We start from the raw sequence: 13351 nt of genomic DNA, 5'->3' as shown, positions 1-13351 counted from the left end.
TTTATCCTTTTTGTTGTTTTCTTTGTTTCTATTTCTTTTATTTCTGCTTTTATCTTTTTGATTTCTTTCCTTCTCCTAATTTTGGGTTTTATCTGTTCTTATAGATTTAGTTATTTTAGGTGTACTATTAGGTTGTTTAGTTTAGCTTTTTCTTCTTTCCTGTGATGAGATTGTATTGCTATAAACTTCCCTCTCAGAACTGCTTTCACCATGTCTCATTGGATTTGGATTGTTATATGTTCCTTTCCATTTGTCTCTAAATATCTTTTGATTTCCTCTTTGATTTCTTCAATGATCCATTTCTTGTTCTGTAGCATATTGTTTAGCTTAAAAGAATTTGCATTTTTTTTGCTGTTTTTTTCTTGTATTTGATATCTAGCCTTATAGCTAGATTTTCTGCCACAGGTCAGAGAAAATGCTTGAAATGATTTCAACTTTTTATAATTTACCATGGCTCACTCAGTGGTTTAAGATGTTATCTATCCTGGAGAGCTTTCTTTGTGCCCTTGAGAAGAATGTATATTCAGCTGCTTTTGGATGAAATGTTCTATAAATATCAGTTAAGTCTCTCTGGTATAGTGTGCCGTTTAAAGCCTGTGTTTCCTTTTTGATTTATGTTTAGATGATCTGTATATTAATGTAAGTGGGGTGCAAGTCCCCAACAATCATTGTGTTGCTGTCAATTTCTATTTTTATGGATGTCAGCATTTGCCTTTTATATTGAAGTGCTCATATGTTAGGTGCACATATATGTATAATGTTTATATCTTCTTGGAGTGATAAGTTTATCATTATGTAGTGTCCTTTTGGTCTCTTTTTATTTTCTTTCGTTAAAAGTCTGTTTTGTATTATATGAGTATTGCTACTGCCACTTTGCTTTGGTTTACATTTGCATGTAATAATTTCTTCCATGCTCTCACTTTAAATCTGTATGTGTCCTTAGAATCTGAAGTGGTTATCTTGTAAACAGCATATTTACAGGTCTTGTTTTTGTATCCATTCTGTCAGTATGTGTCTTTTGGTTGGAGCGTTTAATCATCTACATTCAGTGAAATTACGGATAAATATGTATGTATTTCCATTTTGTTAATTGTTTTGAATTGTTACTGTGGGTCTTTTTTTCTTTCCTTCATCTTTTGCTGTATTCTCTTGTGATTTGCTGACTATCTTTAGTTTGTGTTGGGATTGCTTTTTCTTTGTGTGCATCCATCCTAAGTTTTTTTTTTTTTTTGTCTTCTGCCATTTGTGGGGCCACTCCCATGGCATATGGAGGTTCCCAGGCTAGGGGTCTAATCGGAGCTGTTGATGCCAGCCTACACCAGAGCCACAGCAACGTGGGATCCAAGCCGCGTCTGCAACCTACACCACAGCTCACGGCAACACCGGATCGTTAACCCACTGAGCAAGGGCAGGGATCGAACCCACAACCTCATGGTTCCTAGTCGGATTCGTTAACCACTGTGTCACGACGGGAACTCCTCCCCATCCTAGTTTTTTGTTTTGTGGTTCCCATTAGATTTGGATCTATCATCTATCTATCTATCTATCTATCTATCTATCTATCTATCTATCTATCATCTATCATATATCTAGAGTTGTTTTTCATTGTGGTTCTATTATTTTCAAATGCATTTTCATTGTTCTGCATTTGTCTTCTCCTCTTCTCATGCTTGCTAGTTTTTATATTTGTCAGTGGATGATTTTCTAACTTTATGTTATCTTTGTCTTTACCAGTGAGTTTTATCATTTGGAATTTTCTTGTTTCTAATTGTGCCTTTTTCTTTCCTGCTTAGAGAAGTTACTTTAGTATTTGTCGTGGAGCTTATTTGGAGGTCCTGGATTCTCTTAGCTTTTGCTTGTCTGAAAAACTTTTGATCTCTCCATCGAATCTGAATCAGAGCCTTGCTGTGTATAGTATTCTTGGTTCTAGATTTCTGCCTTTCATCAACTTAAGTATATCTTACCACTCCCTTCTAGCTTGGAGATTTTCTGCTGAATGATCAGCTGTTATCATTATGGGTGTTCCTTTGTATGTTATTTTTTGCTTTTCCCTTGTAGCTTTTAATAATTTTTTCTTTATATGTATTTTTTTTCAGTTTGATTAGTATGTGTCTCACTCTGTTTCTCCTTAGGTTCATCTTGTGTGGGATTCTTGGGGCTTGTCCAATTTGAGTGAATGTTTCTCACATTAGGGAAAGTTTCAGATATAATCTCTGAATATTTTATCTGCCTCTTTGTCTCTCTCTTCTCCTTCTGGAACCTCTATTATGTGAATGTTGATATGTTTAATGTCCCAGAGATCTCTTAGGCCTCAGTTCCTTTCATTCTTCATTCTTTATTTTTTCCCTCTGGCAGTGATTCTACCACTGTCATTTCCAACCCACTTATTTGTTCTTCTGTCTCTGTTATCCTGCTGTTTATTTCTTCTAGTATATTTTTAATTGAAGCTATTGTACTGTCCATCTTAGTTTCCTTGTTTTTTAAGTCTTCTAGCTTTGTTAAATATTTCTTGTAACTTTTCTATTTGTGCCTCCATATTTTTCTTAAGATCTTGGATCATATTTACTATCATTTATTATTTAGCAAATATCATGGATCATATTTACTGTGAATTATTTTTCAGGTAGATTACCTCTCTCCTCTTCATTTAGTTATTTTTGTGTGTTTTTGTCTTGTTACATTGTCTGAAAGCTATTTTTTTGTGTTCTCAAAATGTCTAACTTTCTATGTATAGTGTCCTCTTGGCAGCAGGTATGTAGATGCAGCAGGTGATGCCTTAAAATTCTCAGGGATGATACTAGTTTGTGTGTACCTAGAGCACCTGATGGGTGCAGTGGTATTATGCTACCTTCCCTGGAGCCTGATGACTGCTAGAAATGGAGTCCATGATGGAGTTAGTGGTTCATGGTTCACAGAATTGCTTTTGTGGTGGGGGAGAAGGTCTGGCTCCTGTGACTCCTTCTTTCAGCTAGCTAAGGATAATTTCCTATAGATGGCAACATTAGCAGCTGCTCCTGCTGTCCCTCCTTTTTTACAGGAAGGATCTCAGGCCTGCTCCCTATAGCTGCAGTGGCAAGCACCTTCCTATATTGACTCCCTTTTTTTTTCCAGTCTAGGTCACTTTCTCTGTATCCCCAAAGGTGGTACTTTCTCCCTATATGTTACTAATAGGCACTCTCTATAGTTTTAGGAACTACACTATCCCAGTGGTCCCTCCCTCTACTGGGCCAAAGGCAGAATGCTCCTTGTAGCTGCTACAAACTAAAATGTGCACCAGCAGGGCCCTCTCAGCTCCTTTGCTGGTAATGCAATGTAAACTTCCTTCATGGTCCCATGCTTTATTGTTGGCAGTGATCACAGAGCTTATGTTATTCCCAAGATCATTCCACCAAACAACTGGGTTGTTTGTAACTCCTAGCAGTGTGTGCCTTTCCAAACTCACTTTGTCTCTTCCCTGGGCCTTTCACAGCTTTCCACCTGCCCACCAGGCTTTTTGTGACTCCCAGAATCCTTTGTGTGGTTTCCAAATTCACTTTCAACCCCCCAGGTAGAACACTACTCTGCCCACCCACCAGGCCTATCGTGACTCCTGGAACCTTTTGAGCTGTTTCTTAAATAATTTCCTCTGCCCCCTAGGCAGATTGTGGCTCTCTGCCCACACACCATCTATGCCATCCATGATTCTCTGAGCCTTCTGCATGTTTCAGCAATAACTTTAGCATTCCCCCACCCAGCTGATGGCTGGGGTCACAGGGCCTGTGCTACTCCTGAGTTCCCTCTGCCTAGTCCAAGGTTTCCCTCTACTTGTGCAATTACCTCTGTAGCCTTAAGGGTGGAGGGTTTCTTCCCAACAGTTGCTAAGCAGTATCTGCTCAAGGTTAGATCTGTGAGCTGGAAAAGCTATCATTTTGCAGCCTGAGAGTGCTAGTAATGGGTAAGGCTGGTCCTGCCTCTTCCCTCTGGTACCCCCTAAAAATGGTGCCTAGCTTCCAGGCCATATTGTTTTTCCTCAGCTTACTGTCTCCAATGGAGTCTCTCCAGATTCTAGAACCTCCATCTGTCTCTGCATTACAAATCCTAGTTTTTCCCCATGTAGCCAGCCCTAGTGCTCTCTCTGAGTCTTATCTCCAAAGTTGTAGTTTCATTTCCCCTCCCCTGGACACACAGGCCTGTGGTTGGAAAGTGCAGGGGAGTGACACTGAATGTTTGTAGTGAGCCATTTCCATAATAACTTCTTTAAACTGGTTGTTGTGTTATCCTACAATACTCCAAAGTCCTTCTTTGTCCAGGATGGTCTCCTCACTAGAGGGGAGCACTTCCCAGGGTATGGGAGGTTTTTCTCTTTACAGCTCCCTTCTAGGGGTGGAGGTCCCAAACTGTTTTATTTCTTCTTTTTCTCTCCTTTTTTCCTTCTTTCTTTTTTCTTACCCATTTTGTGAACTTTTTCTTGCTCTATCCAGATCCTGGGGTCTTTTGTTAGAAGTCAAAAAATTTTTAGTGTGACTTGTTCTACACATGTGGATTTTCAATGTATTTGTGGGAGTAGGTAAGCCTTGCATCCTACTCCTCCACAGCCATATTTTTCCTGGATGTTAAAATTTTCAAAAATCTTTTTTTTTCATATATTGAGTTGATTTTTATCCTTTTTCAGTTTGTTAACATGGTGTTAACAAACATTAATTGATTTGAAGATACTTAACCTTCCTTAAATCCCTTAGGAAAAAAAAAACTTGCTCCTTTTCATACATTTTTGAACTCAGTTTGCTAATGTTTTGTTGAAGATTATTGTATCTATGGTCATCAGTGATATTGGCCTGTATTTTCATATTTTATGTTGTTTTGTTTGGTTTTGCTATCAGGGTGATGTTGGCCTCATAGAATAAGTTACTATCCTCTTTAAATGTTTAATAGAATTTACCCATGAAGCCATCAGACTTTTAGCAGGAGAGATTTTCTTCTGATTCTATTTCATTATGGGTAATAAGTATTTCCATATTTTATATTTCTTTTTCATTCAGTCTTGGTAAATTTTACATTTCTAGGTAAAATTTACCTATGTACCTAGATACATTTCTAGGTATATATTCAATTCTTCTATGATGTCATTTTTTTGGTATATATATAATTGTTCATTTTATTATCTTATGATCCTTTGGATTCCTGTGGCATTCATTATAGCTTTCTGATTTTACTAATTCAGACCTTCTTATTTTCTTAATGATAAGTCTAGCTAGAAGTTTATCACCTTTGTTTTTCTTTTAAAGGAACCATATTTGTTTCTTTGATCTTAATTCTTTTTTAAAAGCTTTTATTTAATTCATTTATTCTCTGATATTTGATTTTTTATTTCCTTCTTATAACTTTTGGTTTTGTTCATTATTTTTTAATTCCTTAAAGTATAAGCTTTGGTTATTTATTTGATATTTCTCCTATTTCCCGAGGCAGACTTATAGTGTTATAAACTTCCCTATTTGAAATGCTTTCACTCTGTCTTATAGATTTTGGGTCATTGTTTCCACTTCTTTGTCTCTAGATTTTTTTTTATTTCTTATTTGATTTCTTCAGTGATTCATTAATTGTTTAATAGCATACTGTTCAGCCTCTGTGTGTTTATTAATTTTTTTTTCTTATAGTTGATTTCTAGACACATAGCATTGTGGTTGGAAATGATGCTTAATGATTTCAATATTCTTAAATTTACTGAGACATTTAGTGGCCTGGCATGTGTTCTATTCTGAAGATTTTTTCCATGTGCATTTGAAAATAATGTATTATGCTGTTTCTCAATGGAATAGGTATCTATCTATAGTCATCTGATTTAATGTGTTTTTTGAGGCTAGCATTTCCTTATTGATTTTCTGTCCTATGATGTAAATAGGGTGTTGAAGTCCTTCACTAATCTTGTGTTACTGTCAATTTCTTTCTTTTTGTTTGTTAATATATTTCTTTATATATATATATATCAATTTCTTTGATAATTGTATAATGTCCTTCTTTGTATCTTGTTGCAGTATTTGCTTTAAAGTCTATTTTATATGTATATTGCTACTTCAGCTTTCTTTTTATTTCTGTTTTTTATAGAATACCTTTTTCTAGCTCCTCAATTTCAGTCTGTGTGTCTTCAGATCTTAAGTGATTACTTTGTAGGTAGCATATATATGAATAATCCATTCAGCCACTCTATATATTTTGATTTGGAGCATTCATTTAAAGTAATTATTGATAGTTGTGTACTTATTACATTTTCGTTGTTTTCTGCTTGTTTTTGTGGCTATTTTTGTTCCTTTTTTCTTTTTCCCTCTTCCCCTATGATTTGATGACTATATTTAGTGTTATGCTAGATTCATGTTTGGATTCTTTTCTCTCTTTTTTGTACATTTATCTATTAGAGGTTTTTGTTAATGGTTTCCATTAGGCTCACAGATAATAACACATATTTATAGGTGACTATTTTAAGTTGTTGTTCTCCCAAATTAAATCTAGTTCTATCAACCCTACACTTTTACTTTCCCCACAAGTTTTATGTTTTTCATGTCATAATTTGTATATTTTTATTTTGAGCACTTCTTAACTATTTAATGTGGATACATAGATTTTACTACTTTTGCCTTTTTTTTTCTTTTGTCTTTTGTCTTTTGTTGTTGTTGTTGTTGTTGCTTTTTCTTGGGCCGCTCCCGTGGCATATGGAGGTTCCCAGGCTAGGGGTTGAATCGGAGCTGTAGCCACCGGCCTACACCAGAGCCACAGCAACGCGGGATCCGAGCCGCGTCTGCAACCTACACCACAGCTCACGGCAATGCCGGATCGTTAACCCACTGAGCAAGGGCAGGGACCGAAACCGCAACCTCATGGTTCCTAGTCGGATTCGTTAACCACTCCGCCACGATGGGAACTCCTCCCCAATTTTATGATTGGTTCCTATGTGTCACCTAATCTACTGATGATTTCTTCTAGTATATTTTTATTTCAGTTATTGTATTCCTCAAGTATTTCCAATGTTGTGCCAATTCCTGCTTTACAGCAAAATGACCCAGACATTCATAAATATACCTTTTTCTCATATTATCTTCCATCATCTTCTATCCCAAGAGATTCTATATAGTTCCCCATGCTACACAGTAGGGTCTCATTTCTTACCCATTCTAAATGTAGTAGTTTGTATCTACTAACCACAAAGTCCCCATTCATCCCACTCCCTCCCCTCTTCCCCTTGACATCCACAAGTCTGTTCTCTATTTCTGTGTGTCTGTTTCTGTTTTGTGGATAGGTTTATTTGTTAATTTCTATCTCTGTTAAAATTCTCAATGTGTATATTTATTTCTCTCTCAAGTTCATTGAACATCTTTATGATCATTATCTTGAATTCTTAATCAGGTAGATTGCTTACCTCCACTTTGTTTACTTCTTCTTGTTCCTTTCTTTTGGAATATATTATTCTGTTGTCTCATTTTGCTTAATTCTATGTTTTTATTTCTATATTAGGTATTTTGGATTAATTTCACAATATTTGAGAAGTTACATTATGTAGGAGAGGTCCTATGGACCCCAGAATCATATTCTATGATCACCAGAGCTATATGCTCCAGGGGTGAGACTTATGTGGGATGAATGAACACTTTTTTTGTGGCAGGGTTGAATTAAATGGGTGTTCTGGCTCCTGACCCAGTTGTCTATTAGATGCTACCTCATGCAGTGGCTGCTAGCATTCTGGTGGATGAAGCTTGTGCCTGGGACAACTTGCATTGGGGCCTGAGGAGATCATGCAGCTTGATTAGGCCCCCTTGCATTTAGGGATGAGTTCTAGAGAGGCTAGCTGTACAGCTTAGGTGCCTGGGTTTTGATGCTGGTCCATTGGTGGGCAAGCTTGGGTCCTAGGATGGTTGATCTTACAGCCTTTAGAATCTTGTTGCTGGTGCTGGCTTGGTGGTTGGTGGGGCTTTGTTCTAGGTAGCCACTTGAGAGGATTGGGGGTGCTCATGGCTGAGGCTGGACTACTATTGGATCAGGCAGTTTCCCTGCATTGCTGATTTCTTTTCCTGTGAGTTCCAAGATCTGGTGCTGACATGCTGGTGAGAAGCTAAGCCCCTGGTGCTAATAGTCTAGAGAGAGAACTCCATTATTGTGCTTTCCAGCACTGGTATCCTCATGGTAGAATGAGCTCCCCAAAATTGCTGCTTCCACTGTCTCTTTCTCCATTGGGAATCCCTGTTGCCTCTTGCCTTTCTGAGAGGCTCTCCAAGGCCTGCACATGTGTCTTTCTCAGGGTCATTTTGGAGCATGCAAGATTTTGCAAAACCCTTTAAGACAGAGTCTCTGTATCTTACAACCCTTTGGTTCTCCTGCATGAAAACCCCAATGACATTCAAAGCTAGATGTTCTGGAAGCTCATCTTTTCTGTGAAAGACCCAATGTGAAGCTCTGACCACTTACTCCTCTGGGATAACCTCTATAATTGTTTGCAAGTCATCTACCTGAGAATGTGGATCTTGAACAGATTATATTCCCACCTCTCCAATTCATCCTGTGGTGTTTCTTCTATATCTTTTTTTGTGGAAAATGTTTTCTGCTAGTCTTCAGGTCATTTTTATTGATGGTTGCTTTGCAAATAGTTGAAAGTTTGAATTATATGGAAAGAGGTGAGCTCAGGGTCTTCCTACTCTGCCATCTTGGCCACATTTCTCACTTCCTGAAGCACATTATAGCTTAAAAACAACTTTCCCACATGGGAACTCATTTGAAATTTACAGCCACCTATAATACAGGGCAAGCATCACCCATCCTCATACTACAGGTGAGAAATATGAGGCTCAGAGAATTAAAATAATTTGCATAAGCTCATAAAGCTAAGAAGTGGGGCTAATCATACTTTAAGTGTTTGGTAATATTAAACGGAATGGCTAGAACTTGAATTTAGATTTTAGGTCTAAATCGAATTCATTTTACACTTTATAAAGTTTAATATTCTGATGCTTCCTCTCCCAGTTTGTCACAGTGGTAGTCTTTTCTGCCTCCCCATCTTTTTGCAAACTTAAGACATTCCTTTTTACCAAGAAATTTTGTATTAGTACACTATGATTTGTGAATCATAACAATCCTTTTAACATTTTATATTACTCAGTTATATGACAATTTTCCTTATAAGCACTTCAACTGATTTGTCAGTAATACATCTTTATATTTGTGGAAGTGTACATATTTTGAATAATTTTATTTTTCCTCCTCTTTTTTTTGGTTTTTAGGTCTGCAACCATGGCATATGGAAGTTCCAAGACTAGGGGTCAAATCAGAGCTACATCTGCCAGCCTACTCCACAGCCACAGCAATACAATATCTGAGGTATGTCTACAACTTACACCAGAGCTCACAGCAATGCTGGATCCCTAACCCACTGAGTGAGGCCAAGGATAGAACCAGCATCCTCATGGATCCTAGTTGGATTCTTTACCACTGAGCCATGATGAGAACTCCTCACTCTTTCTTTTTTAAAAAGAAACACCATAAAATAGGTCACAGAGAACTTTTTATTTCAAAGACAAAAATGATTATTTGTCATAACAATTTAATAAGTTTTAGAAGAAAAAAATACATATTTCCTTGATCCATTTTCTTTTTAATTCAAACCTGCATGTAGAGATTATACAAAAAATAGTCTATTTACACAGCATTGTGCATCTTAGGGATGTACAAAACAAGGCAATAACAAAGCATATCCATATATATGGTTCCCAGCAGATCAAAATGACAGACAGCTTTACTAGCACAACATCTCACCATTCTCCTCAGCACATGGTGATAACTGCTGAGACACCAAAGGAAATTAAACATACAAAACCCAATGGTAAAATTGGCCAAATATGCCTAAAATACCAATATTTCATAGGCCAGGTGGCCTATGTCACCGAATGCAGAATTGTCCTATCTTCTATGAGGTCATACCACTGGGTCCTGCCTTTGGAGAGTTCCTCAGATGCTAGACCAACAAGCACTTTGCTGAGAAGCCATTTGTCTTTGGACAGGAAGCTGCCACTGTTCTTCACAGCCATGTCCAGTGCTCTCATCTGCACTTCCAGCAATGAAATTCTGAAATCACAGCTCTGGTTGAACATGGAGTCCAGTGTTTTCTTTGACACATGGGTTTTTCTCCTTCCTGGCATTCTCCTGTCTGATATAAGCAGATGTATGGGTCAGAGCCATCTTTAGAGAAGATAATGAGATTTATGTAGAAGTGCATGGCCACCACCAGCTTGTTCTCCTGTGAGCTGTGCTGGATCATCACCTGGGTCTTCCCCTGTGGGGACCATCCCAAGTCGTCCTATTCTCAAGTTGCCACAGTGTCTGCTAGGGCTCCTGAGTGGTGATGGCAGTGAGATGTCCAGGGCAATGCTTAGGGTAGGCTTCTTGACAGAGATGTGTCTATGGGAATCAGCAGCACCAACCTGTAGGCTGGAGGAGCTTCTGCACAGGTCTTGTGGCCTCTGAGGGCTTGCTTCTATAGGCATGGCTCTCTATTCCACACAGCTTATCACTGCCCCCTGATGACTGGTGTGGATGAGGCTGTGCTGCTGTCACCAGTGCCTGGTGATGCAGACATATAAGGCCTGACACGTATTTTTCTCCTTCCCTGGAAACAGACAGACATCAAAGATGACAAAGACAAAGCCAATGACATGCTGTCCTCCTCATTGCTGATCTTGTTCCTGTACTCAGTGAGGAAGCTTCCACCAAGGAAGAAAATAAACAGCAACCCAAATCCTCTTATCTAACTGTCAGCTGGTCACAAGGCCCAGGAGAGTAAGATTGGCTACAAAACCAACGATCCTGTGTGGGAGAAAAACTTCCCTTTATTTATTCAGAATCCCAGGCATCAGAAGATTGAAGTGAAAGTGAGAGATGAACAGAACCAGTGATATTTGGGGAATCTGAATATCCTGTTCAGCCAGCTGCTTGCCAACAAGAACATGACCATAAACCAGTAGTTCCAGCTCAGTACCTTGGGTCCCTACAGCTCACTGAAGATGAAGCTGGCCATCAGGGTACTCCATCTTGAAAAGCCAGAAATGTCTCCAGGACCACCAATACTCAACTTAAGTAAAGTGAATCTCTGCTCTTCTCTTTTTTTTGTTTTATTGAAGTATAGTTGATTTACAACGTTGTGATAATTTCTGCTGCACAACAAAGTGATCCAATTATACACATATATACACATACATTCTTTTTCAGACTCTATTCCCATATAGATTATCACAGAATATTGGATAGAGTTCCACATGCTATACAACAGTTCCCCATTGGCAAGTAATTCTATATACCATAATGTGCATACAACAGTCTCCAAAGCCCAAGCCATTCCTTGCCCCATCTGTCCCTTTTGGTAACCATATGTTTCTTTTTAAAGTCTGTGAGTCTGTTGATTGGAGTGTTCAGTCTATTGACATCTAAGGTGATAATTGATAGATGTTTATTTATTGCCATTTTAAACCTTGTTTTCCAGTTGATTCTAGGATTCTCCATTCTTCCTTTCTTTTTTTTTGGTTGTATGGTCTCCAATTATTTTCTGCTTGAGTACTTTTCATTTTTTGTGAATGTAATGTTCAGTTATGATTTGTGCTTGTGCTGTTTTTTAAGTATGTTAACCCCTTCCTATAATTTTGTGCTTTAGCCTGATAGTCCTGTAGGTTCAAACACTTCATTACCATAATAAAATTTTAAAAAAGAAAAAAGAAAAAAAATCTATTTGTTTCTTTACTTTCCTTGCCCACATATTGTGATTTTGATTTCTTTTTTTAAATTTTATTTTAAACATCTTCACGATTAGATCTGTATGCTGCCTTATTTAAGTGACTGCTCTCTGATTTTGGTTTCCTTCATCTTAGTTCTTCCTCTTTTTTTTTAATTTAGAAAAGCCCTTTCACTATTTCTTTTACAATGGGCTTTGTATTGCTGTATTCTTTTAGCTTTTGTTTGTTGGAGACATTTTTTAGTTCCCCTTCTATATTAAATGATATTCTTGCTGGATGGAGTATTTTAGGTTGCACATTTTTTCCTTTCAGTGCTTTAAATATCTCTTGCCATTCCCTCCTGGCCTGTAGAGTTTCTGTAGAGAAATAAGCTGATAGCCTTGTGGGGGATACCTTATAACTGACACTTGGCTTTTCTCTTGCTGCCTTTAGAATCCTCTCTTTTTCATTAACTTTTGTCATTTTTATTATAACATGTCTTGGTGTGGGTTTATTTGGGTTCAACTTGTTTGGGGCCCTCTGTGCTTCCTCTATCTTGATATCAGTTCCTTTAGATTTGGTAAATTTCCAGTGATAATTTCTTCAAACATATTTTCAATCCCCTTTTCTTCTTCATCTCTTTCTGGAATTCCTATTATGCAGAGATTATCCCATTTTATATTATCCCATAGGTCACTTATATTGCTTTCATGTTTGTTTCATTTGGTTTTCTGATGTCAATGGACTGAATGCTCCAATCAAAAGACACAGAATGGAATATTGGATAAAAAAGCAAAAATCTTCATTCTGATGTTTACAAGAAACTAACCTTAGGACAAAGGACACATATAGATTGAAAGTGAGGGGGTGGGAAAATATATTTCATGCCAATGGACAAGATGGGAAAGCAGGAGTTGCAATACTCATATAAGACAAAATACTTTAAAACAAAGACCATCAATAAAGACAAAGAAGGACACTATTTAGTGGTTAAAGGATCCATTCAAGAAGGGGATAGTACAATTGTCAACATATACACCTCAAATATAGGAGCACCCAGATACATACAGCAAATATTAACAGACATAAAAGGAGAAATTGTTGGGAATTCAATCATAGTAGGAGAATTTAGCATCCCACTCACATCAATGGACAAATCCTCTAGAAAGAAAATCAATAAAGCAACAGAGACCTTAAAGGAAACAATAGAAAAGTTAGACTTAATTGACATTTTCAGGACATTACATCCAAAAAAATCAGAACACATATTCTTCTCAAGTGCACATGGAACATTTTCAAGAATTGATCACATATTGAGCACAAAGCCAAACGTATCAATATAAGAGTATAGAAATGATTTCAAGTATCTTCTCTGACCACAATGGCATGGAACTAGAAATCAACCACAGGAAAGAAATGAGAAAAAACCTACTACATGGAGAATAAACAAATTCTACTAATAAAACAATGGGTCAATGAAATCAAGAAAGAAATTTAAAAATACCTTGAGACAAATGATAATGAAGACAAAAACTCTCAAAATCTATGGGATGCTGCAAGAGCAGTGCTTAGAGGGAAGTTCATAGCAACACAGGCCTTCCTCAAAAAAGAAGAAAGATGTCAAATTGACAAAT

The 13351-nt window shown here is 37.4% G+C and overlaps 1 pseudogene; it reads right to left on the bottom strand.

The window, feature by feature from the left end:
• Nucleotides 1-9890: 9890 nt before the first annotated feature.
• LOC125118035 (extended synaptotagmin-2-like) overlaps nucleotides 9891-13351 on the bottom strand; it is a 77277-nt pseudogene continuing 73816 nt past the window's right edge.

The sequence above is a fragment of the Phacochoerus africanus genome, chromosome X (assembly GCF_016906955.1).
Source record: "Phacochoerus africanus isolate WHEZ1 chromosome X, ROS_Pafr_v1, whole genome shotgun sequence".
Classification (NCBI taxonomy): Eukaryota; Metazoa; Chordata; class Mammalia; order Artiodactyla; family Suidae; genus Phacochoerus; species Phacochoerus africanus.
Note: the sequence above shows the minus strand (reverse complement) of the source record. Positions and strands in the feature narration are given on the sequence as shown.